General features: G+C 40.9%; 6 long non-coding RNA genes across 11 annotated transcripts; 1 reads left to right on the top strand and 5 right to left on the bottom strand.

The window, feature by feature from the left end:
• Window positions 1–1,724: 1,724 nt before the first annotated feature.
• On the bottom strand, window positions 1,725–2,890 carry LOC116802550. Of its 3 annotated transcripts, none has more exons than XR_004362814.1 (4): window positions 2,252–2,890; window positions 1,988–2,191; window positions 1,802–1,877; window positions 1,725–1,746 (listed from the first exon to the last, which is right to left on the bottom strand). It is a non-coding gene; the product is annotated as an uncharacterized LOC116802550 (long non-coding RNA). The 3 variants fall into 3 exon arrangements; XR_004362813.1 differs by having other exon boundaries at window positions 1,802–2,191; window positions 2,252–2,511; window positions 2,579–2,890; XR_004362812.1 differs by having other exon boundaries at window positions 1,802–2,191.
• Window positions 2,891–3,227: 337 nt separating this feature from the next.
• LOC116802551 lies at window positions 3,228–3,820 on the bottom strand. The gene is made up of 3 exons (XR_004362815.1): window positions 3,384–3,820; window positions 3,301–3,326; window positions 3,228–3,242 (listed from the first exon to the last, which is right to left on the bottom strand). It is a non-coding gene; the product is annotated as an uncharacterized LOC116802551 (long non-coding RNA).
• Window positions 3,821–11,300: 7,480 nt separating this feature from the next.
• On the bottom strand, window positions 11,301–11,780 carry LOC116802547. Its single transcript, XR_004362810.1, has 2 exons — window positions 11,567–11,780; window positions 11,301–11,511 (listed from the first exon to the last, which is right to left on the bottom strand). It is a non-coding gene; the product is annotated as an uncharacterized LOC116802547 (long non-coding RNA).
• A 2,648-nt stretch (window positions 11,781–14,428) lies between these two features.
• Window positions 14,429–14,732, bottom strand: LOC116802553. The gene is made up of 3 exons (XR_004362821.1): window positions 14,720–14,732; window positions 14,583–14,673; window positions 14,429–14,529 (listed from the first exon to the last, which is right to left on the bottom strand). It is a non-coding gene; the product is annotated as an uncharacterized LOC116802553 (long non-coding RNA).
• Window positions 14,733–15,636: 904 nt separating this feature from the next.
• LOC116802552 lies at window positions 15,637–16,862 on the bottom strand. Of its 4 annotated transcripts, none has more exons than XR_004362819.1 (5): window positions 16,821–16,862; window positions 15,965–16,396; window positions 15,878–15,903; window positions 15,784–15,799; window positions 15,637–15,725 (listed from the first exon to the last, which is right to left on the bottom strand). It is a non-coding gene; the product is annotated as an uncharacterized LOC116802552 (long non-coding RNA). The 4 variants fall into 4 exon arrangements; XR_004362818.1 differs by lacking the exon at window positions 16,821–16,862 and adding an exon at window positions 16,482–16,518; XR_004362817.1 differs by lacking the exon at window positions 16,821–16,862 and having other exon boundaries at window positions 15,965–16,471.
• A 4,888-nt stretch (window positions 16,863–21,750) lies between these two features.
• LOC116802556 lies at window positions 21,751–22,890 on the top strand. The gene is made up of 2 exons (XR_004362825.1): window positions 21,751–21,843; window positions 21,904–22,890. It is a non-coding gene; the product is annotated as an uncharacterized LOC116802556 (long non-coding RNA).
• Window positions 22,891–25,879: the final 2,989 nt, after the last annotated feature.

Genomic DNA, 25,879 nt, shown 5'->3' with positions numbered 1-25,879 from the left:
AGGCTCTCTGCGACGCGGTGCTCCTGTCCTTCTGATGGGGGTACCTGAAAAGAAATAAATAAAACAATGTTAGTCTAAAATTTTAATGTTTTTTGCAAAATAATTTCATTTTATAAATGTAAACAAAACATGCAAGCTGATAATGTTACCAATCATGTCAATGTCTGAAATCCATGCCTAAAAAATACTAACTTAAAAATTAATACTAACAAACTATGTCCAAGCCCCAAACTCACCCCAAGCTATGTTAAACTCAAAAATTCAAATTATTGTACCTACATATTGCATTTATTGTAATCAAAGGCAAAATAAAATTGTGGATGCGGAACAGAATTCATTCTGTCTCCGTACCTCCACCTACAAAGTAAAAATGCGATACAAAAACTACCCAAGGACACATAAATAACAACAAACCGGACAGACAAAGTAGCAGACGATAACAGTCGGCTCCATCCTGCTGACGTCAAGCACGCAGCTCCAGCTTCCAAGACTTCAACTATTGAAACAAGGGAACACAAGCTATTACTGGGAAATATATATTAATAATATAATACTTATCTAATTGCAAACTTGATGACTCCAAAATCGTGGCATTCTAGCTGCAATAACACAACGACAAGGGCCTCCAATTTAGCCCATACAAAACGTACCTGAAAAGCAAATAAATCAACGCAATTAAAAAAGCAATAAAATACTCACCCCAGACTAGCTTCCTCTTTAAGTACCTGAAAAACAATAATAAACGCAACAATATAAACAAATATACACCAATATAATACTTACCTTAAATTAATTCCACTCAATGTACCTGAAACAACAAAAATTAATGCAATCATAATTAACAAATAGCATATATAATACTCACCAAATACTATTTTTGCATCCATTTCCATGACTATTCCGTCGCGGCGGCTCTCTGCTACAAATCTTAAAACGGCGGCCCCAAGCTGCCAATCCTGACGCTATGGCCACAAGACGCGGCGCACCTGGCTTCCTTCGGTGACAGACCGAGCCACAATCCTCTCTGACGACTTCTTCGCCACGAGACGACTCCACCACCATATAGACAGCAGCTCTCAAAAAATGCAATGACAGCTGCGTGGGGCAACTCATTGCAACTCCTCTTCCTGACGAACGGCAATTTTATCTGCAATATATTCAAACAATTGCATAAAACTGCCACTGACGATACAACTTATACTCACCAAATGACGGCAGCGATGGATGCCGATACCAAGAACAACTAACCTGCAATCGCCGGCCGGACAAAATTGTTGCAAGTGGCCCACTTCCAGCGGCCGCAACAGACCACTGCCATAATGCAACAAAACTTACCTGTGATGACTCCTGAGGCTCTCTGCGACGCGGTGCTCCTGTCCTTCTGATGGGGGTACCTGAAAAGAAATAAATAAAACAATGTTAGTCTAAAATTTTAATGTTTTTTGCAAAATAATTTCATTTTATAAATGTAAACAAAACATGCAAGCTGATAATGTTACCAATCATGTCAATGTCTGAAATCCATGCATATAAAATACTAACTTAAATTTAATACTAACAAACTATGTCCAAGCCCCAAACTCACCCCATGCTATGTTAAACTCAAAAATTCAAATTATTGTACCTACATATTGCATTTATTGTAATCAAAGGCAAAATAAAGTTGTGGATGCGGAACAGAATTCATTCTGTCTCCGTACCTCCACCTACAAAGTTAAAAAAAATTCTCGACGCAGCCTAATTTATCTGGAATAATAATTCAATTAGTGGATGGCACAAAAACAATAAACAATACCCTCACCTCAACGCATCCGGATGAGCAATCCTAAGACAACGCACTCCAGCTGATCCTGACGAAACGATGCGGAGAAAACCAACTAGGACATAAAGGATGAATCGGTAGATCGATATGAAAAGGATTAGTGTGGCAGAAACATGATGAATAAAAGGCGACTCGCTGCAGCAATTTATGCACAACGTCACTTACCTGAACTTTCTTTGCCACACAGTCCCTGGTAGTATCCCTTATCACCGATACAATCTACTTGCAGTGCTGCGCTGCAATTGACGGGCCATATAAGCTGCCTATGCTCCGATCAGGGCACCTTGCGCGGAGCAGCAAAATCTATCCTTCCTGCTACTCTGATAATCTTCCAGATCGACGAGCGCCTACATTAGTTGACGCTAAAACCTGAAAACAAATCAATTAACCAATAAGAAAATAAACAAAACAAATAAATAAAGCACTTACCTCAATAACCAGAGCCAACTGGTGATCCAACACAACCATCAAGAGAAGACCGGCTCCGCAAAAGAAAAACAAAATCGCCACCTTTCGCGATTATAAACACAAAAAACTGACAACCTTACAACGCCGTCTCCATCTCCTGATGCCTCTGCACTCACAAGGATCACTATCCCGGAACTAACATCATATTAAAATGAATTAAAATCCGTCTCCAAATTGTATAAATCTCCGCAGTACCGTTTTCTCAATGACTTCCCGACAACCTATAAAGAAAGGAAAATTAATAAAAATATAATACTAAATTAATCAAAGACACAGAAAATTGCAAACCTGACAGGCAATCCAGCAGATACAAAAATTCGCCCTCATCCTGCCGATGATGCGCACGTAAATCAGGAGACGGGCCTCACTATAGCAAAACAAAATCGCCAACTTTTGCGATTATAGATACAAAAAACCGACAATTTTATGATGCCGTCTCCATCTCCTGACGCCATTGCATAAATAAAGAGCAATTGCGTGGAGCAGATGCCACACCAACATCCTGCAAAACATGTCCTTAAATTGCATATTTCTCCTCAGTTCTGTATCTTCAACGAATTTTCCGCTAACCTGTAATGAAAGGAAATTAAATAAGAATGCGATACAAAAATTACCCAAGGACACATAAATAATAACAAACCGGACAGACAAAGTAGCAGATACTATTAGCCTGCTCCATCCTGCTGACGACAAGCACGCAGCTCCAGCCTCAAAGACTCCAACTATTGAAACAAGGGTACACAAGCTATTACTGGGAAATTTATATTTAAAATGTAATACTTATCTAATTGCAACTTGATGACTCCATATCTGCGGCATCCCAGCTGCAATTGCACAATAACAAAGGTCCTCCAAACCAGCTCTTACAAAACGTACCTGAAAAGCAAAAACAAAATCAACGCAATTATAAAAAATACTCAATACTCACCCCAGACAAGCTTCCTTTAAGTACCTGAAAAACAATAACAAACGCAATCATATAAACAAATATACACAAATATAATACTTACCTTAATTTAATTTCCACTCAATGTACCTGAAACAACAAAAATTAACGCAATCATAAAAAACAAATAACATATATAATACTTACCAAATACTATTTTTGCATCCATTTCCATGCCTATAACGTTACGACGGCCCTCTGTAACAAATCTCGAACCGGCGGCCCCAAGCTGCCAATCCCGACGATATGGCCACAAGACGCGGCGCACCTGGCTTCATTCGGTGATTGATCGAGCCACAATCCTCACTGACGACTTCTCTGCCACAACGAGACGAACTCCACCATCATAATGCCAGCAGCTCTATATAAACGCAATGACAGCTTCGTGGGATTACATTCTTGCCACTAACGATACAACTTACCTTAATCAAACGACCGCGGCGAGGGATGCTGAAACCGAGAACTACTAACCTGCAACGCCGGCCGGACATACTTGTTGCAAATGGCCCACTTCCAGTGGCCGCAACAGACCACTGCCAAAATGCAACAAAACTTACCTGTGATGACTCCTGAGGCCCTCAACGACGCGGTGCTCCTGCCCTTCTGGTGGGGGTACCTGAAAAGAAATAAATAAAACAATGTTAGTCTAAAATTTTAATGTTTATTGCAAATAATTTCATTTTAAAAAAAATGTATACAAAACAAGCATATGATAATGTTACCAGCCCATGTCACTGTTATAATCTAAAGCCTACAAAGAAAAATACTAACTTAACATTAAATACTAATCTATGTCCAGCCCCAAACTCACCCCATGCTATGTTATACTCTAAAAATTCAAATTATTGTACCTACATATTGCATTTATTGTAATCAAAGGCAAAATAAAATTGTGGATGCGGAACAGAATTCATTCTGTCTCCGTACCTCCACCTACAAAGTAAAACAAAGTGAAGGATGGGCAACAGTGCTATCTATCTCCTCGGATGATAGCAACTGCTCGTCGTCGCCGCCATCTGCTAGAGTCTCATCGCTGGAATCCTATGCCACAATATTTTAGCTTTAGAATATACATCCACCTAAAATCTTTCCCCATAATACCACAAATTTTTCTTCTTACTATATTACTTAAACTTAAAACTACTACCTAAACTACTAGTACCTATAAAAATTGTAACTACCATAAGCTAAGGCTAACTTAACGTAAAATCCTAAATCTTAGATTCCAATTTAAATCATGGCGCGTATAACTGCCGCCAAGCAAATCAAAAATTTTCCTCGAAATTGAAATTCTTAAATAGCTCTCATAACCATGGTGCGCACAATCGCCGCCGATCCAAAACTGTAAAATGCCATAAATTGTAACTATATATTTTAAAACAAAATCAGAGTACAATAAAATGACAGCACCAACAGGCGCTGAGAATATTTAAAAAAAAAAAAAAAAAAAAAAATCCAAAACTAGGAATCAACACTTACTACAGCCGTTACCCTGCAGCATCAAAGCTCCTGCACGCAGCGCAACGACACCGTCCCCTCAAAATACAGATCCTGAGCTGCCACCTTGGAAACTAGTGCCACAAAGCTGCAGAGCGCCACCCATACTCGTTGACGACGTCAAAGAAATTGTCCCGCTCCTGGAAAAGCTAAACTATACAGCAGGAGTCTCCAGCTACACTACCAGGGCAACTGAAGGGAACGGGGTCAGGATTCAGGCTAAGGACATGACCGCCTTCCACAAAATCAAAGATGTCCTTATAGCAAACGGCTTCCCTCTATTCACTAACCAGCCAAAGTCTGAGAGGGGCTTCCGAGTAGTAATCAGACATCTCCACCACTCCACTCCATGCTCGTGGATTTTCAAGGAGTTGCTGACACTCGGATTCACCGCGCGCTTCGTCAGAAATATGACGAACCCGGCTACAGGCGGCCCCATGCGCATGTTTGAAGTGGAGATCGTCATGGCCAAGGACGGCAGTCATGACAAAATTATCTCACTCAAACAAATCGGTGGGCAAAAAGTGGATATTGAAAGGAAAAACAGGACACGGGAGCCGGTCCAATGCTACAGATGCCAGGGCTACAGGCATGCCAAAAACTCGTGCATGAGACCACCAAAATGCATGAAATGCGCTGGCGACCACCTGTCATCCTGTTGCACCAAGCCAAGAACCACCCCTGCTACCTGCGTCAACTGCTCTGGAGAGCACATTAGTGCATACAAGGGATGCCCCGTTTACAAGGCAGAAAAACAAAAGCTTGCGGCCAACAACATTGACACAAACAAAATACGCACAATTAAAGACGCAACTAACAACTTCTATAGACGTCAAGGCCCTCCTCCACGCAATAATACCCCACGGCTGCCACACAGCTCAGCGATCCTGAACAGATCAATCGCTGAAGCTCGCCAGGAGGCAGCCAGAAAGTCGATGTTAAATCCTTTCCGCCAAAATATGAACGACAGAAGGCCACGTTCTTCTTCCCACGACACTGCCATTCAAAGCCGGCTGAATAAATGGCGCCGAAACATTAACAAGATACCCAAAAAGGGTAGGACAATTTCTAAAAACAACGCAAAGCCAAGAATGGCACCCAATACAAGCAACCCAGCGCAAAGACATCTAGAAAATTACCAGGACATGCTCCGAAAACAAAGGAGCGAAGAGAATGACAAGGAACCTGAAAAAGGCACTCCAAATCCCATGCAAGCTAGCAATGACAGCCCTCCGACCACCAGCAGAGCTGCCAGAGCTAGTATTATACAAAGAGTTATTGATGTAGCCACACCATCGCCAAGAAACTCCAATCATTTCTTAAAAAAAGGATCATCGGACGACCCCACAAGAAATTTAGCAATTAGAGTCGACAATTTAGAAAAGAAAATCGACATTTTATTGGCATTAATTACTCAAGGAAGAGACAACAATCTTGACATGGATACATCCAATTAAATTTACAAATACTTATATCTATTAAAACGACATTTTATAAAGCTTCAAAATCAGTCCCCAAATTGCATAATTTTCCTCAGTCTGTATCTTCAAAGAATTCTCTCCTAACCTGTAATGAAAGGAAAACAAATAAGAATGCAATACATAAATTAATCAAGGACACATAAATAATAACAAACCTGACAGACAAAGTAGCAGATGCTAGTGGACAGCTCCATCCTGCTGACGACAAGCACGTAGCTCCAGCTTCAAAGACATCAACTATTGAAACAAAGGAACACAAGCTATTACTGGGAAATTTATATTTAAAATGTAATACTTATCTAATTGCAAACTTGATGACTCCAAAATTGCGGCATTCCAGCTGCAATAACACAATAACAAGAGCCTCCAACTTAGCCCTCACAAAACGTACCTGAAAAGCAAAAAATCAACGCAATTATAAAAGCAATAAATACTCCCAAGACTAGTTTCGTCCTAAAGTACCTGAAAAACAATAATAAACGCTACTATATAAACAAAGATACACCAAAATAATACTTACCTTAAATTAAATTCCACTCAATGCACCTGAAACAACAAAAATTAATGCAAACATAATTAACAAATAGCATATATAATACTTACCAAATACTATTCTTGCATCCATTTCCATGCCTATTTAGTTGCGGCGGCCCTCTGCAACAAACCTCGAACCGGCGGCCCAAGCTGCCACTCCTGGCGATACGGCCACAAGACGCGGCGCACCTGGGCCTCCAACTTAGCCCTCACAAAACGTACCTGAAAAGCAAAAATCAACGCAATTATTAAATCAATAAATACTCACCCAAGACTAGTTTCCTCCTTAAGTACCTGAAAAACAATAACAAACGCTACTATATAAACAAATATACACAAATATAATACTTACCTTAAACTAATTCCCACTCAATGTACCTGAAACAACAAAAATTAATGCAATCATCAAATAACAAACAACAAATATTATACTTACCAAATTCTATTTTTACATCCATTTCCATGGCAATCTCGTTGCGGCGACTCTCTGCAACAAATCTCGAACCGGCGGCCCCAAGCAACCAATCCTGAAGCTATGGCCACAAGACGCGATGCACCTGGCTCCCTTCGGTGATTGTCCGAACTACAATCCCCACAGACGACTTCTCTGCCACGAGACGAACTCCACGACCATAATGCCAGCAGCTCAATTAAAACGCATTGACGGCTGCGTTGGACAACTCGCAACTCCTCTTCCTGACGACCGGCAATATGCATCTGCAATACAAACGAACTCATTAAACAATTACATAAAACTGCCATTGACGATATAACGGATCTTCACCAAACGACGGCTGCGTGGGATGCCGCAGATGAGAACAAATCACCTGCAACATGTTGCAAGTGACTCGCTTCCAGCGGCCGCAACTGACCACAGCCAACTTACAACAAAACTTACCTGTGATGACTCCCGAGACTTCCCAGCGACTCGGTGCTTCCGTCCTTCTGGCGGAGGTACCTGAAAAGAAATAAATAAAGCAATGTTAGCCTAAAATGTTAATGTTTATTGTAAATTAATTTCATTTTACAAATGTAAACTAAACATGCAAGTCAATAATGTTACCAATCCATGTCATTGTCTGAAATCCAAGTCTACAAAAATACTAACTATAATTTATACTAACTATGTCCAAGCCCCAAACTCACCCCAAGCTATGTTAAACTCAAAATTCAAATTATTGTACCTATATATTGCATAAAATGTAATCAAAGGCAAAATAAAGTAGTGGATGCGGAACAGAATTCATTCTGTCTCCGTACCTCCACCTGAAATGTTAAAAAAAAAAATAAAAAAAAAAAAAAGTTAAAAAATTAAATAAAATAATTTAAATAAACAAATAAAATAAATTAAATAAATAAATTAATAAACAATTAAATTAAAAATATTTAATTAAAACAAACGCGCTTCGCTTGCCTATTACTTTCACGCGCAAACTTAACAAAATTCGTTCGTCAATAGACAAATTAATTGTTATAAATTGTCTTCCGGCCGCAAAGTAATAAACCGCGACAACAATTAACATTGAGTGGTCTAAAGAAAACGAATTAATAAACAGTAATAGTGCAACCGCGAAATAAACCGCGAAAAGACGCCGCCCCAACCGAAGAAAACCAGGAGAAGAAAAGCAGATATAAAGGAAGGAAATTACACCTGGAGAAATTATCGAAGAGAAGGAGGAATTCCAAAGCAAAAAAAAAAACGAAAAACTGGAGAAATCATTAAATCAAAAATCAAGGGTATTTATACCACCACAATCTATCGTAATATTTTAATTTTTTATTATAAATAATATATATTAATAAAATAAAAAATAAACATGTCCAGCTGTGACCACCTTTTCTCTGAAGACGAGGTGTTTTCAATAACCTCTAGCGAGCGATCTTCCCCTATTCATTTAAATATATCGCCTATGTCTCACGGGTCTAGCAATTCCCTGGTTAATACCGGCAATATTAACCTGAAGAAATTGCACACAAATAAAAAGAAAAGCCCAAAAAACTCCTCTTGGGTAGCCTTTAATTTCTTTAATTCCCTTTCTCAGAATACGAAAGAGAATATAAATGCCAAAAATGCCCTAAGAGACCCCCTCTCGATCACTAATACTGCTGCAGTCAATGTTGGCGCCAAAAGCAGCATCTCGAAGGGGAAATCGCCGTCTTCTCCTTCATTCTCTTCTCAAATACACAAAAGAAATTCACTCCCCACAATGACTCACACAAATACAGCCGCACTCACAAACACCGACGATACTCAAAGAGAGTCCATATCCACCTCAGCGACCCGCACTAATGCAGCCGCAGCCACTAATACGGACACAGATTTAAGAAGCGACAAACCGAGCGACGCTATGGGAAATTTCCCCTCTCTCTCACACAGCAACAGCGCAGAGAAAAATCCCAGCTCATCCACCAAAATTGGACTTAATACTTTTTCCCCTCCTTCTTTTACACACACGCAAATAAATAAAGCTGCCGAAACAAATTTAGAAAGCTACTCTAAATCTCCCGCGCTTGCCAATTCAAAAACCCAACCCAACAATGATATTGACAGTGGTGAAATTGCTCCACCACTTATACAAATTAACGAAAGCAAGCAGGAGGAAAGGCCTAGTACAACAGTCAACGCTTTTTGGTCTATTTTTAACCCTAAGCCAGACATTTCTAAACTCAGCCTAAGCAAGAAACCCACCATTCGCTCTGTAAATACTGGGAAAAGAAGCATTTCCCCGCAACATAGGAGTGCTTCTTTACGCCCTGATGCTCAGGGTGATTTAAAATCAAAACCCAACAATAAATCCATGCCCACTGTGGGGAATTTAACAACAGCTCGCACCCTCAGTCGGCCTGCTGCCAAGCGGGACTTATTTAAATCGCCGTCCAAGAGCCCAGACGAGCAGCCTATGAGTTTCTCGGAAGTGGTTGCTGGAACAGGTCCAACCTTTGTGGCACCTTCAGTTCCGGCTCCTCTAACGAAAACTCCGGCCAAGAGGACAAACGACGACTTGGACTACTCCAGTTTCAAGACGCCAAATAAACGATTACGCATGACTACTAATTTTAAATCTCCCAGCATTTTTCCACCTCTCACCACACCCGTTTTCCAAAGCAAGGCAGCCAAATCTGTATATGAGGAATCCAAAACCAGGAACCGACTCTCACACCAGCCGTTACCCTGCAGCACCAATGCTCCTGCACTCAGCGCAACGACGGCACCCCCTCAAAATACAGATGCTGAGTTGCCACCTTGGAAACTTGTGCCACAAAGCTACAGAGCGCCACCCATACTCGTTGACGACGTCAAAGAAATTGTCCCGCTCCTGGAAAAACTTAACTATACAGCAGGAGTCTCCAGCTACACTACCAGGGCAACTGAAGGGAACGGGGTCAGGATTCAGGCTACGGACATGACCGCCTTCCACAAAATCAAAGATGTCCTTATAGCAAACGGCTTTCCTCTATTCACTAACCAGCCAAAGTCCGAGAGAGGCTTCCGAGTAGTAATCAGACATCTCCACCACTCCACTCCATGCTCGTGGATTGTCAAGGAGTTGCTGACACTCGGATTCACCGCGCGCTTCGTCAGAAATATGACGAACCCGGCCACAGGCGGCCCTATGCGCATGTTTGAAGTGGAGATCGTCATGGCCAATGACGGCAGTCATGATAAAATTATCTCACTCAAACAAATCGGTGGACAAAAAGTGGATATTGAAAGGAAAAACAGGACACGGGAGCCGGTCCAATGCTACAGATGCCAGGGCTACAGGCATGCCAAAAACTCGTGCATGAGACCACCAAAATGCATGAAATGCGCTGGCGACCACCTGTCATCCTGTTGCACCAAGCCAAGAACCACCCCCGCTACCTGCGTCAACTGCTCTGGAGAGCACATTAGTGCATACAAGGGATGCCCCGTTTACAAGGCAGAAAAACAAAAGCTTGCGGCCAACAACATTGACGCAAATAAAATACGAACAATTAAAGACGCAACGAACAACATTTATAGACGTCAAGGCCCTCCTCCACGCAATAATACCCCACGGCTGCCACACAGCTCAGCGATCCTGAACAGATCAATCGCTGAAGCTCGCCAGGAGGCAGCCAGAAAGTCAATGTCAAATCCTTTCCGACAAAATATTAACGACAGAAGGCCACGATTTTCCTCGCATGACACTGCCATTCAGATGCGTCTGAATAAATGGCGCCGAAACTCAAACAATATACCCAAAAAGGGTAGGAAAACTTCAAAAAACAATGCAAAGCCAAGACTGGTATCCAAGACAAGCAATCCAGCGCAAAGACATCTGGAAAATTACCAGGACATGCTCCGAAAACAAAGGAGTGAAGAAAATGACCATGAACCTAAAAAAGGTAACTCAAATCCCATGCAAGCTAGCAATGACAGCCCTCCGACCACCAGCAAAGCTGCCAGAGCTAGTTTTAAACCAAGAGTTATTGATGTAGCCACACCATCGCCAAGAAACTCCAATCATTTCTTACAAAAAGGATTATCGGACGACCCCACAAGAAACTTAGCAATTAGAGTCGACAATTTAGAAAAGAAAATCGACATTTTATTGGCATTAATTACTCAAGGAAGAGACAACAATCTTGACATGGATACATCCAATTAAACTTACAAATACTTATATCTATTAAAACGACATCTTCATCTTTATCTGATGGAAAAGCGCACTTCTGTCTGCCTCCAATCTCTCTCAAAACTCAGACTGACGAGCGCCTACAAGAACTGACGCTAAAACCTAAAAATAAAACAATTAATCATTAACAAATTAAACAACAATCAAATGCACTTACCTACTTGACCACAGCCAACTGCTGATCCACATCTAATGCATCCGACAAGAGGAGGTGGGCAACGCAAAAATAAAACGAAATCGTCAATTTTCGCGAATACAAACGCAAAAAATTAATAACCCTAAAACGCCGTCTCCACCTCCGGATGCCACTGCATTAACAAGGATCACCAGCGCGGAGCTGACGCCACATTAATAAGCTGCAAATTTCGTCCTTAAAAAGAATATTTCTCCTCAGTATCGTATCTTCAACGATCTCTCCTCTAACCTACAATAAAAGGAAAATAAACAATAATTCGATACAAAAATAACTCAAGAGCATACATACAATAACTAACCGGACAGACAAAGCAGCAGATGCTAATAGACAGCTCCAACCTGATGATGTCAAGCACGCAGCCCCAGCTTCCAAGACTGCAACTAATGATACAAGGGAACACAAGCTATTACTGGGAAATATATATTTAAAATATAATACTTATCTAATTGCAACTTGATGACTCCAAAACCGCGGCATTCCAGCTCCAATAGCACAATAACAAAGGTCCTCCAAACTAGCTATTACAAAATGTACCTGAAAAGCAAAAATAAAATTAAAATCAACGCAATTATAAAAGCAAATACAATACTCACCCCAGACTAGCTTCCTCCTTAAGTACCTGAAAAACAATAACAAACGCAATTATAAATACAAATATACACAAACACAATACTTACCTTAAATTAAATTCCACTCAATGTACCTGAAACTACTAAAATTAATGCAATCATAATTAACAAATAGCATATATAATACTTACCATATACTATTTTTGCATCCATTTCCATGCCTATTTTGTTGCGGCGGCCCTCTGCAACAAACCTTGAACCGGCGGCCCCAAACTGCCACTCCTGGCGATTACGGCCACAAGATGCGGCGCATATGGCTTCTCTCGGTGATAGACCGAGCTACAATCTTCACTGACGACTTCACGAGACGAACTCCACCATCATAATGCCAGCAGCTCTACAAAAACGCAATGACAGCCGCGTGGGATTAAATTCTAGCCACTGACGATACAACTTACCTTCACTAAACGACCGTGGCGAGGAATGCTAAAACCGAGTACAAATAACCTGCAACACCGGCCGGACATACTTGTTGCAAGTGGCCCACTTCCAGCGGCCGCAACAGAACACTGCAAAAATGCAACAAATCTTACCTGTGATGACTCTTGAGACTTCCCAGCGACTCGGTGCTTCCGTCCTTCTGGCGGAGGTACCTGAAAAGAAATAAATAAAACAATGTTAGCCTAAAATTTTAATGTTTATTGTAAAATAATTCTATTTTAAAAATGTAAACTAAACATGCAAGTCAATAATGTTACCAATCCATGTCATTGTCTGAAATCCAAGTCTACAATAATACTAACTATAATTTAATACTAACTATGTCCAAGCCCCAAACTCACCCTAAGCTATGTTAAACTCAAAATTCAAATTATTGTACCTATATATTGCATAAAATGTAATCAAAGGCAAAATAAAGTAGTGGATGCGGAACAGAATTCATTCTGTCTCCGTACCTCCACCTGAAATGTTAAAAAATTAGAGCAGGAGTTCCTCAGGGCAGCATACTGGGCCCGGTCCTCTACTCAATATACTCATCTGATATGCCCTACCCAATCGTAAAAGACTATATGCGCCACATATCCTTCCCCGATTACAACCAAACAAATACTATCTTAGCTACATATGCAGACGATACCATAATTCTTAGCCGGTCTAAATATACCAATATTGCGATTAACCTAAATCAAAATTACCTTAATGTTTTCTGTAGATGGTCAAAAAAATGGGACATAGCAATTAATGCAAAAAAAACTGGACACATTCTCTTCTCCCTAAAAAGAGAAGAAACAAATACATACACTCCTCCAACAATTAATGGACAAAGAGCCGCCAAATTAAACAAGCAACGCTATCTCGGGCTCATGCTAGATAGAAAACTGACCTTTGGGGCACACATAACGCTGCTAAAAGGAAAAACAATAGCTGCTTACAAAAAACTAGAATGGCTAGTAGGAAAAAATAGCCACCTACCTAAAAACGCAAAGGTTCTCCTCTGGAAACAAATTGTCTCCCCAATCTGGCATTACGCCATTGCAATATGGGGCTCTCTGGTATCGGACACCCAAGCAAATAAAATTCAAACAATGGAAAACAAATTTATCAGACGAATCATTAACGCCAGCAGATATACGAGACAAGCAACCATTAGGACAATTTATAACATTAAATCATTCGAGGAAATTTTTGACAAAGCAAGCCAACGCTACGCCAACTCCCTTACTGACCATGAAAACCCTCTAATAAATGACCTCCTAATCAATGCCTACAAGCCTACCAGACTGGAACCAAGCAGAAGCAGATACGCCAAGCAATTCTCAAAATATTTCCTGCCTCTTCAACAACACCAACCAAAACCACCTGCGGAACCCACCTATAGCTCCATACATGATTATACAAAAAACGAGGAAGCTGAAATAGTCGTCAAAATGAGAACCAAATACAGACAGACCCTTCCAACACTCCTCCTGATTGCTGACCAAGAATTAGAAATAAGGCAATCCATAGCTGAGAAAATGAGAGTGGTAAAGGAAAAAGCCGATAGGAGAAAAGCTTTAGAGAAGGGACCACCAGACAGATGGTGTGAACTCGAAATAAATTATTACAGCAAATTATTCAGAAAAGGACTAAGGACCAGAGAGGAAATTCTTGAATTAATGCTCGGACAACCCACCTCTGTAATCAAAATAGTAATCCCAGACTACGAACCCGAAACTGACCAAAATAAACAGTCTTCATAAATTAATAAAAGCAATTAAAACCAAAATACATTTATTTACAATTAATTAATAATTTATTAAGATACAAGCTACAAACTATAATCGACTGATATAACATTAGCTGCACCCAACGCACCTGAAAACATAAACAAATATTAATGAAATTATAACAACAAACATAATACTTACCTCCAGATTAATCGCAAACTTGTGGAATCCAAAGCCACGGCATCCCAGCAGCGATGGCCTTAATATTAGCTGCTACAAACGTACCTGAAAACTAAAACAAATATTAATGCAATTATAACTACAAACTTAATACTTACCTCCAGACTAATCGCAAACTGGTACCTGAAAACAAAAACAAATATTAATGAAATTAAAATAACAAACACAATACTTACCTCTAGATTAATCGCAAGTGGTCTAATATTTACAATTAATCCCTAATTTATTAAGATACAAGCTACAAACTATAATCGACGGAAATAACATTAGCTGCAACCAACGCACCTGAAAACATAAACCAATATTAATGAAATTATAAAAACAAACATAATACTTACCTCCAGATTAATCGCAAACTTGTAGAATCCAAAACCATTGCATTCCAGCAGCGATGGCCTTAATATTAGCTGCTACAAACGTACCTGAAAACTAAAACAAATATTAATGCAATTATAACTACAAACTACTACAAAACATAAACCAATATTAATGAAATTATAAAAACAAACATAATACTTACCTCCAGATTAATCGCAAACTTGTAGAATCCAAAACCATTGCATTCCAGCAGCGATGGCCTTAATATTAGCTGCTACAAACGTACCTGAAAACTAAAACAAATATTAATGCAATTATAACTACAAACTTAATACTTACCTCCAGACTAATCGCAAACTGGTACCTGAAAACAAAAACAAATATTAATGAAATTAAAATAACAAACACAATACTTACCTCTAGATTAATCGCAAACCTTGGCATACCAGCTGCGACGGCTTTAATATCAGCTGCTACAAACGTACCTGAAAACTTAAACAAATATTAAAGCAATTATAATTACAAACACAATACTTACCTCCAGATTAATCTCAAACGTGAAGAACTCAAAACCACGGGATCTCAGCTGCGACGGCCTCAATAAAAGCTGCAACAAATGTACCTGAAAACAAAAACAAATATTAATGCAATTATAATTACAAACTTATTAATGCAATTATAACAACAAATTTAATACTCACCTCCATATTAATCGCAAGCTTGAAGAACCCAAAAACCACGGCATCACAGCTACGACGGCCTCTAAATTAGCTGCTACAAACGCACCTGAATACAAAACAAAAACAAAAATTTAATACAATTTAAAAACAAACATAATACCCACCTTCAGAACAGCCTACCTAAAAAAAAAAAAACACACCTGAATAACAATAATTAATACAACTATATAAACAAACAAATACAAACATAATACTTACCTCCAAATATCGTTCAGCCTGGGCCCCTGAAAAATACAAAAGAAAACCAATGAAACCACAAAAACAATTAACAAATGTAATACTTACCTAAAATTTATCTTTACATTCATTTCCATGGCCCAAATCGCTGCTACGGTCCCCGACAACAATCCTTGACCCGGAACATCCTGAAACACCATGACCTCTTCCGATGCGGCGGTCCTCGGCAACTTTTCCTGATCTGGAAGCTCCTAGCTGCCAGTCCCGACGCAATGGCCACAGGACGCGGCGCACCGTGCAACCTTCGTTTCCACCACCATGTTGACAGCAGCTCCATTACATCCCAATGACGGCTGCGCGGGATTCTAGCTTCTTCAAAACTTATTCAACTGCTTGCAACACCGACCGGGACGAGCTCGTTGCAAGCGGCGCTCCTCCAGCGGCCACAACAAATCACAGCCAACACACTACAGGCGCCTGCCCGTGATGACTCCTGACGATTCCAACGACTCGGCGCTCCTGTCCTTCTGGCAGGGGTACCTGAAAATAAATAAATTAAACAACAATGATAGTCAAAATTGCAAAATCTATTGTAAAAAGATCCAATTGTTAAATGTAAACAAACCATGCAAATTTTAAAATGTTACCAGTCCATGTTACTGTTGAAATTTAAACTAACAAAATACTACATTAATACTAACTATGTCCAAGCCCCAAACTCACCCCATGCAATGTTAAACTCTAAATTCAAATAATTGTACCTACATATTGCATAAATGTAATCAAAGGCAAAATAAATTGTGGATGCGGAACAGAATTCATTCTGTCTCCGTACCTCCACCTACAAAGTAAAACTACAAACGTACCTGAAAACTAAAACAAATATTAATGCAATTATAACTACAAACTACTACAAAACATAAACCAATATTAATGAAATTATAAAAACAAACATAATACTTACCTCCAGATTAATCGCAAACTTGTAGAATCCAAAACCATTGCATTCCAGCAGCGATGGCCTTAATATTAGCTGCTACAAACGTACCTGAAAACTAAAACAAATATTAATGCAATTATAACTACAAACTTAATACTTACCTCCAGACTAATCGCAAACTGGTACCTGAAAACAAAAACAAATATTAATGAAATTAAAATAACAAACACAATACTTACCTCTAGATTAATCGCAAACCTTGGCATACCAGCTGCGACGGCTTTAATATCAGCTGCTACAAACGTACCTGAAAACTTAAACAAATATTAAAGCAATTATAATTACAAACACAATACTTACCTCCAGATTAATCTCAAACGTGAAGAACTCAAAACCACGGGATCTCAGCTGCGACGGCCTCAATAAAAGCTGCAACAAATGTACCTGAAAACAAAAACAAATATTAATGCAATTATAATTACAAACTTATTAATGCAATTATAACAACAAATTTAATACTCACCTCCATATTAATCGCAAGCTTGAAGAACCCAAAAACCACGGCATCACAGCTACGACGGCCTCTAAATTAGCTGCTACAAACGCACCTGAATACAAAACAAAAACAAAAATTTAATACAATTTAAAAACAAACATAATACCCACCTTCAGAACAGCCTACCTAAAAAAAAAAAAACACACCTGAATAACAATAATTAATACAACTATATAAACAAACAAATACAAACATAATACTTACCTCCAAATATCGTTCAGCCTGGGCCCCTGAAAAATACAAAAGAAAACCAATGAAACCACAAAAACAATTAACAAATGTAATACTTACCTAAAATTTATCTTTACATTCATTTCCATGGCCCAAATCGCTGCTACGGTCCCCGACAACAATCCTTGACCCGGAACATCCTGAAACACCATGACCTCTTCCGATGCGGCGGTCCTCGGCAACTTTTCCTGATCTGGAAGCTCCTAGCTGCCAGTCCCGACGCAATGGCCACAGGACGCGGCGCACCGTGCAACCTTCGTTTCCACCACCATGTTGACAGCAGCTCCATTACATCCCAATGACGGCTGCGCGGGATTCTAGCTTCTTCAAAACTTATGCAACTGCTTGCAACACCGACCGGGACGAGCTCGTTGCAAGCGGCGCTCCTCCAGCGGCCACAACAAATCACAGCCAACACACTACAGGCGCCTGCCCGTGATGACTCCTGACGATTCCAACGACTCGGCGCTCCTGTCCTTCTGGCAGGGGTACCTGAAAATAAATAAATTAAACAACAATGATAGTCAAAATTGCAAAATCTATTGTAAAAAGATCCAATTGTTAAATGTAAACAAACCATGCAAATTTTAAAATGTTACCAGTCCATGTTACTGTTGAAATTTAAACTAACAAAATACTACATTAATACTAACTATGTCCAAGCCCCAAACTCACCCCATGCAATGTTAAACTCTAAATTCAAATAATTGTACCTACATATTGCATAAATGTAATCAAAGGCAAAATAAATTGTGGATGCGGAACAGAATTCATTCTGTCTCCGTACCTCCACCTACAAAGTAAAATCCTGCTGACGACAAGCACGCAGCTCCAGCTTCTAGGACTCCAACTATTGAAACAAGGGAACACAAGCTATTACTGGGATAAATATATTTATAATATAATACTTATCTAATTGACAACTTGATGACTCCAAAACCGTGGCATTCCAGCTGCAATTTGCACAATAACAAAGATCATCCAAGTCAGCTCCTACAAAACGTACCTGAAAAGCAAAAACAAAATCAACGCAATTATAAAAGCTACTCAATACTCACCCCAGACAAGCTTCCTTTAAGTACCTGAAAAACAATAATAAACGCAATTATATAAACATTTATACCCAAATATAATACTTACCTTAAATTAAAATCCACTCAACGTACCTGAAAAAACAAAAATTAATGCAATCATAAAAAACTGATAACATATATAATACTTACCAAACACTATTTTTGCATCCATTTCCATGCCTATTTCTTCGCGGCGGCCCTCTGCAACAAATCTCGAACCGGCGGCCCCAAGCTGCCACACCTGGCGACAGGGTCACAAGATGCGGCGCACCTGGCTTCTCTCGGTGATAGACCGAGCCACAATCCTCTCTGACGACTTCTTTGCCACGAGACGACTCCTCCACCATATAGCCAGCAGCTCTCAAAAAATGCAATGACAGCTGCGTGGGGCAACACATCGCAACTCCTCTTCCTGATGAACGGCAATTCTATCTGCAACATACTCAAACAATTGCATAAAACTGCCACTGACGATACAATTGATACTCACCAAATGACGGCGGCGAGGGATGCTGAAACCGAGAACAAATCACCTGCAACTCCGGCCGGACACACTTGTTGCCAGCGGCCCACTTCCAACGGCCGCAATAGACGACTGCCAAAATGCAACAAAAACTCACCTGTAATGACTCCTAAGGCTCCACAGCGACTCGATGCTTCCGTCCTTCTGGCGGGGGTATCTGAAAAGAAACAAATTATACAATGTTAGTCCTAAATTTCAATGTTTTTCGTAAAATCATTACATTTTATTAATGTAAACAAAACATGCAAGACGATAATGTAACCAGTCCATGTCTTTGACTATAATCTAAAGCCTACAAAAAAAATACTAACTTAACATTAAATACTAACTATGTCCAAGCCCCAAACTCACCCCATGCAATGTAAAATTCGAAATTTCAAATAATTGTTCTATATATTACACACACTGTAATCAAAGGCAAAATAAATTGTGGATGCGGAACAGAACTCATTCTGTCTCCGTACCTCCACCAGTAAAAAAAAAAAAAAAAAAAAAAAAAGATCTAACCAGACAGGAAATAATAGAAAGATTTAAAGGACAACCACTAAATGTACAGAGAATAATCTTACCCGACTACGAAGGAGACCAGGAACAAAATTAAAATAAATCAGAGAAAAGCAAAAGACAGAATTAACCAAAACTGGCGGAAGGGGTGGCAAAATATATAAATAGAAAAGAAATAAATAAAAAAAGGCTAAAGGCTCACATACAGGTTATTTTAATAAAGGAAAATGTCTCACATATAAATGGTAAAATCTAACTAATAACACCTACTGGATGATATAGACTGCGCACTCGAATGGCGCTTTCCTGGCGAGATGGAGAACGCATCACTGGTGATCCGTCTCTCATTCCAAACTGATGGATATGTGCCTGAAACAATCTCCGCTTTATGATGGCTCCATTTGCCGCTTTGTCTGGCTCTTCACCACCGCTTTCCTGAAAGAAAGAAAATAATTTATTAGTTTTCCTTCTCTTTCCTAAAATATACAATAAAATTTCATTCCTGAAAACCGGTGTGTTCCTGTAAAAGCAACTGAACTGCGGCGCATGCTTTTCCCTCCTGCTAAAGTAGGGATACCTGCATCAGGACTGAAGGGACCGAATGGCCGATGATTAGCGACACTAAACGTACGGAGATCATGTCTGATGGCAGCCTTGCCTGGGATTAGGCGCCGGAATCACCAACAACATGCAGAGCTTCATCAAGGCGAGTTGCGACACAGGAATCACCTTCTAGCCGAGCGTGATAACGAGTCGGCAACACAAGGAAACAGCAGCAACAATAAAAACAGCGACAGGAACAACAGTGAATGCTTTTGCCACATCCGCCTTCTGGGAATATACGACGACCCGACTTCCTGACAGGCCACCTGGCAATCATTCTCGGACCGGCAAATGAACTGGAAGAAAGGAAAAAGAATGCAATTATAACAATAAACTTAATACTTACCTCCAGATTAATCGCAAACTTTAAGAACCCAAATCCTTGGCATCCCATTTGCGTCGGCCTTAATATTAGCTGCTACAAACGTACCTGAAAAATTAAACAAATTAAACAAATATAAAAGCAATTATAACAACAAACGTAATACTTAACTCCAGATTAACCGCAAACGTAAAGAAATCAAAACCACGTGATCCTAGCAGCGACGGCCCCAATATGAGCTGCAACAAATGTACCTGAAAACAAAAACAAATATTAATGCAATTATAACAACAAACTTAATACTTACCTCCAGATTAATCGCAAACTAAGAACCCAATAAACCACGGCATCACAGCTACGACGGACTCAAAATTAGCTGCTACAAAAGTACCTGATAACAAAAAACAAAAATTTAATGCAATTTAAAACAAACATAATACCCACCTTCAGAATAGCCGACCTGAAAAATATACCTGAAAAACAACAAATAATGCAACTATATAAATAAACAAATACAAACATAATACTTACCTCCAAGAACCGTCCAGCCTAGGCACCTGAAAAATACAAAGGAAAAAAAAAAAAAAAAATATACCAGCAGCAACAACAGCAACGACGCAGCCGCCACTGGCAGCAGCAGCAGCGGCAGCGTAATCACCACCAGCAGCGACGCAGGCACCACCAGCAGCGACGCACTTCACCACCAGCAGCGATGCAGTCACCACCAGCAGCAAAAACAGTAGCGACGCGGTCGGCCACCAGCAGCGGCAATAGCAGCGACGCAGCCACCACCAGCAGCGACGCAGGCACCACCAGCAGCGACGCACTTCACCACCAGCAGCGATGCAGTCACCACCAGCAGCAAAAACAGCAGCGACGCGGTCGCCACCAGCAGCGGAAACAGCAGCGACGCAGCCACCACCATCAGCAGCAACAGCAGTGACGTAGTCACCACCAGCAACAACAACAACAGCTACGTACTCACCACCAGCAGCAACAGCGGCGGCGACGCAGCCATCACCATAATGCAACAACAGCAGCGGTCGGTAGCGACAGCAGTAGCAGGGAATGGTTTTTGCCGCAGTCGCATTCCTTGCCAATCGTTTTGCCGTACGACGATTATCCGGTGGACAAATACTTCTTTCTGGATGTCTAATATTATGATTTACTGGACGCTTGCATCAGGTCTGACGGGCCAGATTGGCCGATGCCTGGTACATGATGGCATCTCCGAGGTGACGCGATGAGCAGCGACGCTGAAAGAAATAATAATATTTAGTTGCTGTACCAAATAGGAGAAGGAACTACATCACAATTTACATCAGGAAAGGTAACATATGATTTCTTTTTCCCTTTTCCAATTAGTAGTGAGACCAGCTACCGAGAATGACCTGGAATACCGGCTAACGCGAAGCAGGGTATCGATAACGTTTCTGGCGGGAAAAATGCCAGAACATCGATTACCAGCTAGGCTGCTTTTACCTCCGATTTATCGAAGCCCAGGAGTAGTGAGACCAGCTACTGATAATGACCAATGACATCGGCCAACGCGAAGCGATATATCGGTAACCATTCTGACGGGAAAATCGCCAGAACACCGATTACTAGCCGTGCTTTTTTCCTCCGATTTATCGAAGTCCAATAGCCCGCCTAGGCTTCCCGACCAAAACGGCGCGTCAGTGGTGATTGAAAATCCGGCAGAGGCACCAGTGAAACAGCTAACCAAAGTGAACAAGACGTAACGCAGCATACAAAATGGACGGACATAATGGAGACCAAAGTGAAGGATGGGCAACAGTGCTATCTATCTCCTCGGATGATAGCAACTGCTCGTCGTCGCCGCCATCTGCTAGAGTCTCATCGCTGGAATCCTATGCCACAATATTTTAGCTTTAGAATATACATCCACCTAAAATCTTTCCCCATAATACCACAAATTTTTCTTCTTACTATATTACTTAAACTTAAAACTACTACCTAAACTACTAGTACCTATAAAAATTGTAACTACCATAAGCTAAGGCTAACTTAACGTAAAATCCTAAATCTTAGATTCCAATTTAAATCATGGCGCGTATAACTGCCGCCAAGCAAATCAAAAATTTTCCTCGAAATTGAAATTCTTAAATAGCTCTCATAACCATGGTGCGCACAATCGCCGCCGATCCAAAACTGTAAAATGCCATAAATTGTAACTATATATTTTAAAACAAAATCAGAGTACAATAAAATGACAGCACCAACAGGCGCTGAGAATATTTAAAAAAAAAAAAAAAAAAAAACCAGGGAAAAGTGTAAACGACCCGAAGTCATACAGACCGATTAGTCTACTCTCAGGCCTCTCTAAAATGTTTGAAAGACTACTCCTAAAGAGACTCTTTAGGGTAGATCTATTCAAAAAAGCCATACCACTGCACCAATTTGGCTTCAGAAAAGAGCACGGAACTGAGCAGCAAATAGCCAGGGTCACCCAGTTCATCCTCGAGGCCTTTGAGCGAAAGGAATACTGCTCAGCGGTTTTCCTTGACATCTCTGAGGCTTTCGACAGGGTATGGCATGAAGGCCTTCTGCTTAAACTAGCTAAAATATTACCATACAACCTATACATCATTCTGGAGAGCTATCTTACAAACAGAACGTTCGAGGTGAAAGACCAAGCTGGAGAGACCTCGAGAACAGGACAAATAGGCGCAGGGGTGCCTCAAGGAAGTAATCTTGGACCACTACTCTATTCTATCTTCTCCTCAGACATGCCTCTTCCATATATCCACCGCCCCTCACCAACAGAAAGAATTATGCTCTCAACTTACGCAGACGACACTATAGTACTCAGCTCAGACATACTACCAACTGCCGCCACAAGAAACAACGAAAACTACCTTAGGACTTTTTCGGACTGGGCAGACAAATGGGGTATATCAGTAAATGCTTCCAAAACAGGACATGTCATCTATACATTAAAAAACGACATACCTACAAACCTAAAGACTATGAAGATCAAGGGTCAAGCTGTGAAAAAGGAAAGCAAGCAATCATACCTTGGCGTAATCCTTGACAGCAAACTAACACTCAGTCCTCATGTCACAAAGGTAGTGGGTAAATACTTGACAGCCTATAGAAAAATGTCATGGATCCTAAACGAAAGAAGCAAACTCCCTACTAATACTAAGATGCTGATCCTCAAATCAGTTCTATCGCCAATATGGCAGTATGCCATAGCAGCATGGGGTCCTCTTGTAACAGATGCACAGATAAGACGGCTCCAAGTTGAGGAAAACAAGAAAATGAGGGACATATTCAGAGCCGGAAGATACACGAAAAACCAAACTATAAGGGACCGTTTTTGTGTCAAAACAGTAGAAGAGTTCTATCAACAGGCTGTCCATAGGTTCTCAGAAACTACAAAATCGCACCCAAACATAGTTGTTCGCAGGATATTCTCTAGGCACTATATCCCGAATAGACTAGAAAGAAGTAGGCAGAGATACTTGAAAATGACAAGGGACCACATCACCCTAAAACAGATTGGACTGACTCTCTCACCTAAACTCTTAAAAATCCCAGATCTAGACGACTGCAGAACCTTAAAGAAGCGAAGCGAGAGAGAGAAAATAAGACAAACGCATCTAACTGAACTCCCTACTCTGCTAAGACTGGAGGAAGAGGAGAAAGAGCTCATAAGAATAAAAAAACAGGAAGAGAGGGAAAGAAAAGAAAGGGAAAACGAAAAGTGGCCTCCAGATAGATGGTGTGAATCGGAAATAAACCGATGTAATAAACAATATAGAAATGGCGACCTAACCAGGCAGGAAGTTATAGAAAGATTTAGAGGGCAACCATTAAATGTACAACGAATAATCCTACCTGACTACGAAGGGGACAAAAATTAAATCAAAACAAACCAGGGTAGGTGCAGAAGGCAGAAATAACTAAACTGGCGGAAGGGGTGGCAAAAAAATATTGAAAAGAAATGAAAGAAATACAAAAAGGCTAAAGGCTAATTTACAGGTTACATAAAAAAGGGAAATGCGCTTATAGATATAATGGTAAAATTAACTTAACTAAACACCTACTGGACAACAAAATTACGATGGCTGGATGGCTGCTTATATAAATCTTCTCTCCGGGCGTGATTAAAATCCATCTCTCCTTTCCAACCGAGGGATCTGTGACTCATCGGCTCCTGATGGATCCATCTGCTGCTGTAATGGACGCCACACCGGCGCTCCAACCTAAAAGAAAGATAATATGTCTTAGTTTTCTTTCTTTTTTCTAATAAACTAAATCACCAAACCTCTACAGTAAAAACAACAGCGCATCGGGCGCTCTAGCTCACCAAGGCAGCAACAACAACAGCAGCAAGGCCAGCAACAATGGCGGCAGAGACCAAGCGGTGTGCTGAACAGCTCGCTGGCCACACCCACCACTCCTGTAGGCCCTGAAAGAGGGAGCTGAAGTTCCTGAAATCTGAAGGTCCAACTCCAATGTGACGCTCTCAGCTCCGAGCTCAGCGACGGCGTTGCAAATTCGGCGTTTTTAGGAGAGGTTGCTTCAGCTCGTGGCGTGGTCTTTCCCCAGCGGCAGCAGTAGCAGCAACGGCAGCGGCATCGGGATCGGCGGCCTATGCTTGGCCGAGTAAATCCCAGAATCGGTCCTTTGGCGATGTGATGCCGAGTGGCGGTATGCGTCCACAGGGACTGCCTGGACTGATTGGGCAGGAGACGGCAGCGGGCCTGGACATGGGCGTCACCAGCAACATGGCAGCCACGCGCAGTCCATCCCCCGGTGGCAACAGTCTGGAAATGCAGCAACAGCGGCGCATGCAATCCTCGGAATGACGACAGTGGCAACATTTCTTCAACAGGGTAGCGGTACCTTGAGGCGGCCACACCAACTCCAGCAGCAGCAATAACAGCAATATTGGCAGCAGCAGCACTTAATTGGATGCAGCATTTTCCATTTGACAACATTCCGACGACCAGACTCCTCGCTTGGCCTCTGATGTTTCGCCCTGGAAGAAAAAAGAAGAATGGATTAATTTCCTTTTCTCCCTCAAGCTAGGGTATAAAAACTGCTCTCCTGGACAACCGGCTTTTTCCTGTATATGACACTGGACTGCGGCGCATGCTTTCCCGCCCGCCACTGATAGGATGACCGCATCAGGACTGACGGGACAGACGTCAGGACAGACTAAGGAAGTCCTGATTTAGGATACTGGAGCGCCTAGTACCAGAGTATCCGCCAGTGGATGCTTATGCAGCGGCAAGTCGT

Source organism: Drosophila sechellia, unplaced genomic scaffold (assembly GCF_004382195.2).
Source record: "Drosophila sechellia strain sech25 unplaced genomic scaffold, ASM438219v1 U_161, whole genome shotgun sequence".
NCBI lineage: Eukaryota > Metazoa > Arthropoda > Insecta > Diptera > Drosophilidae > Drosophila > Drosophila sechellia.
Note: the sequence above shows the minus strand (reverse complement) of the source record. Positions and strands in the feature narration are given on the sequence as shown.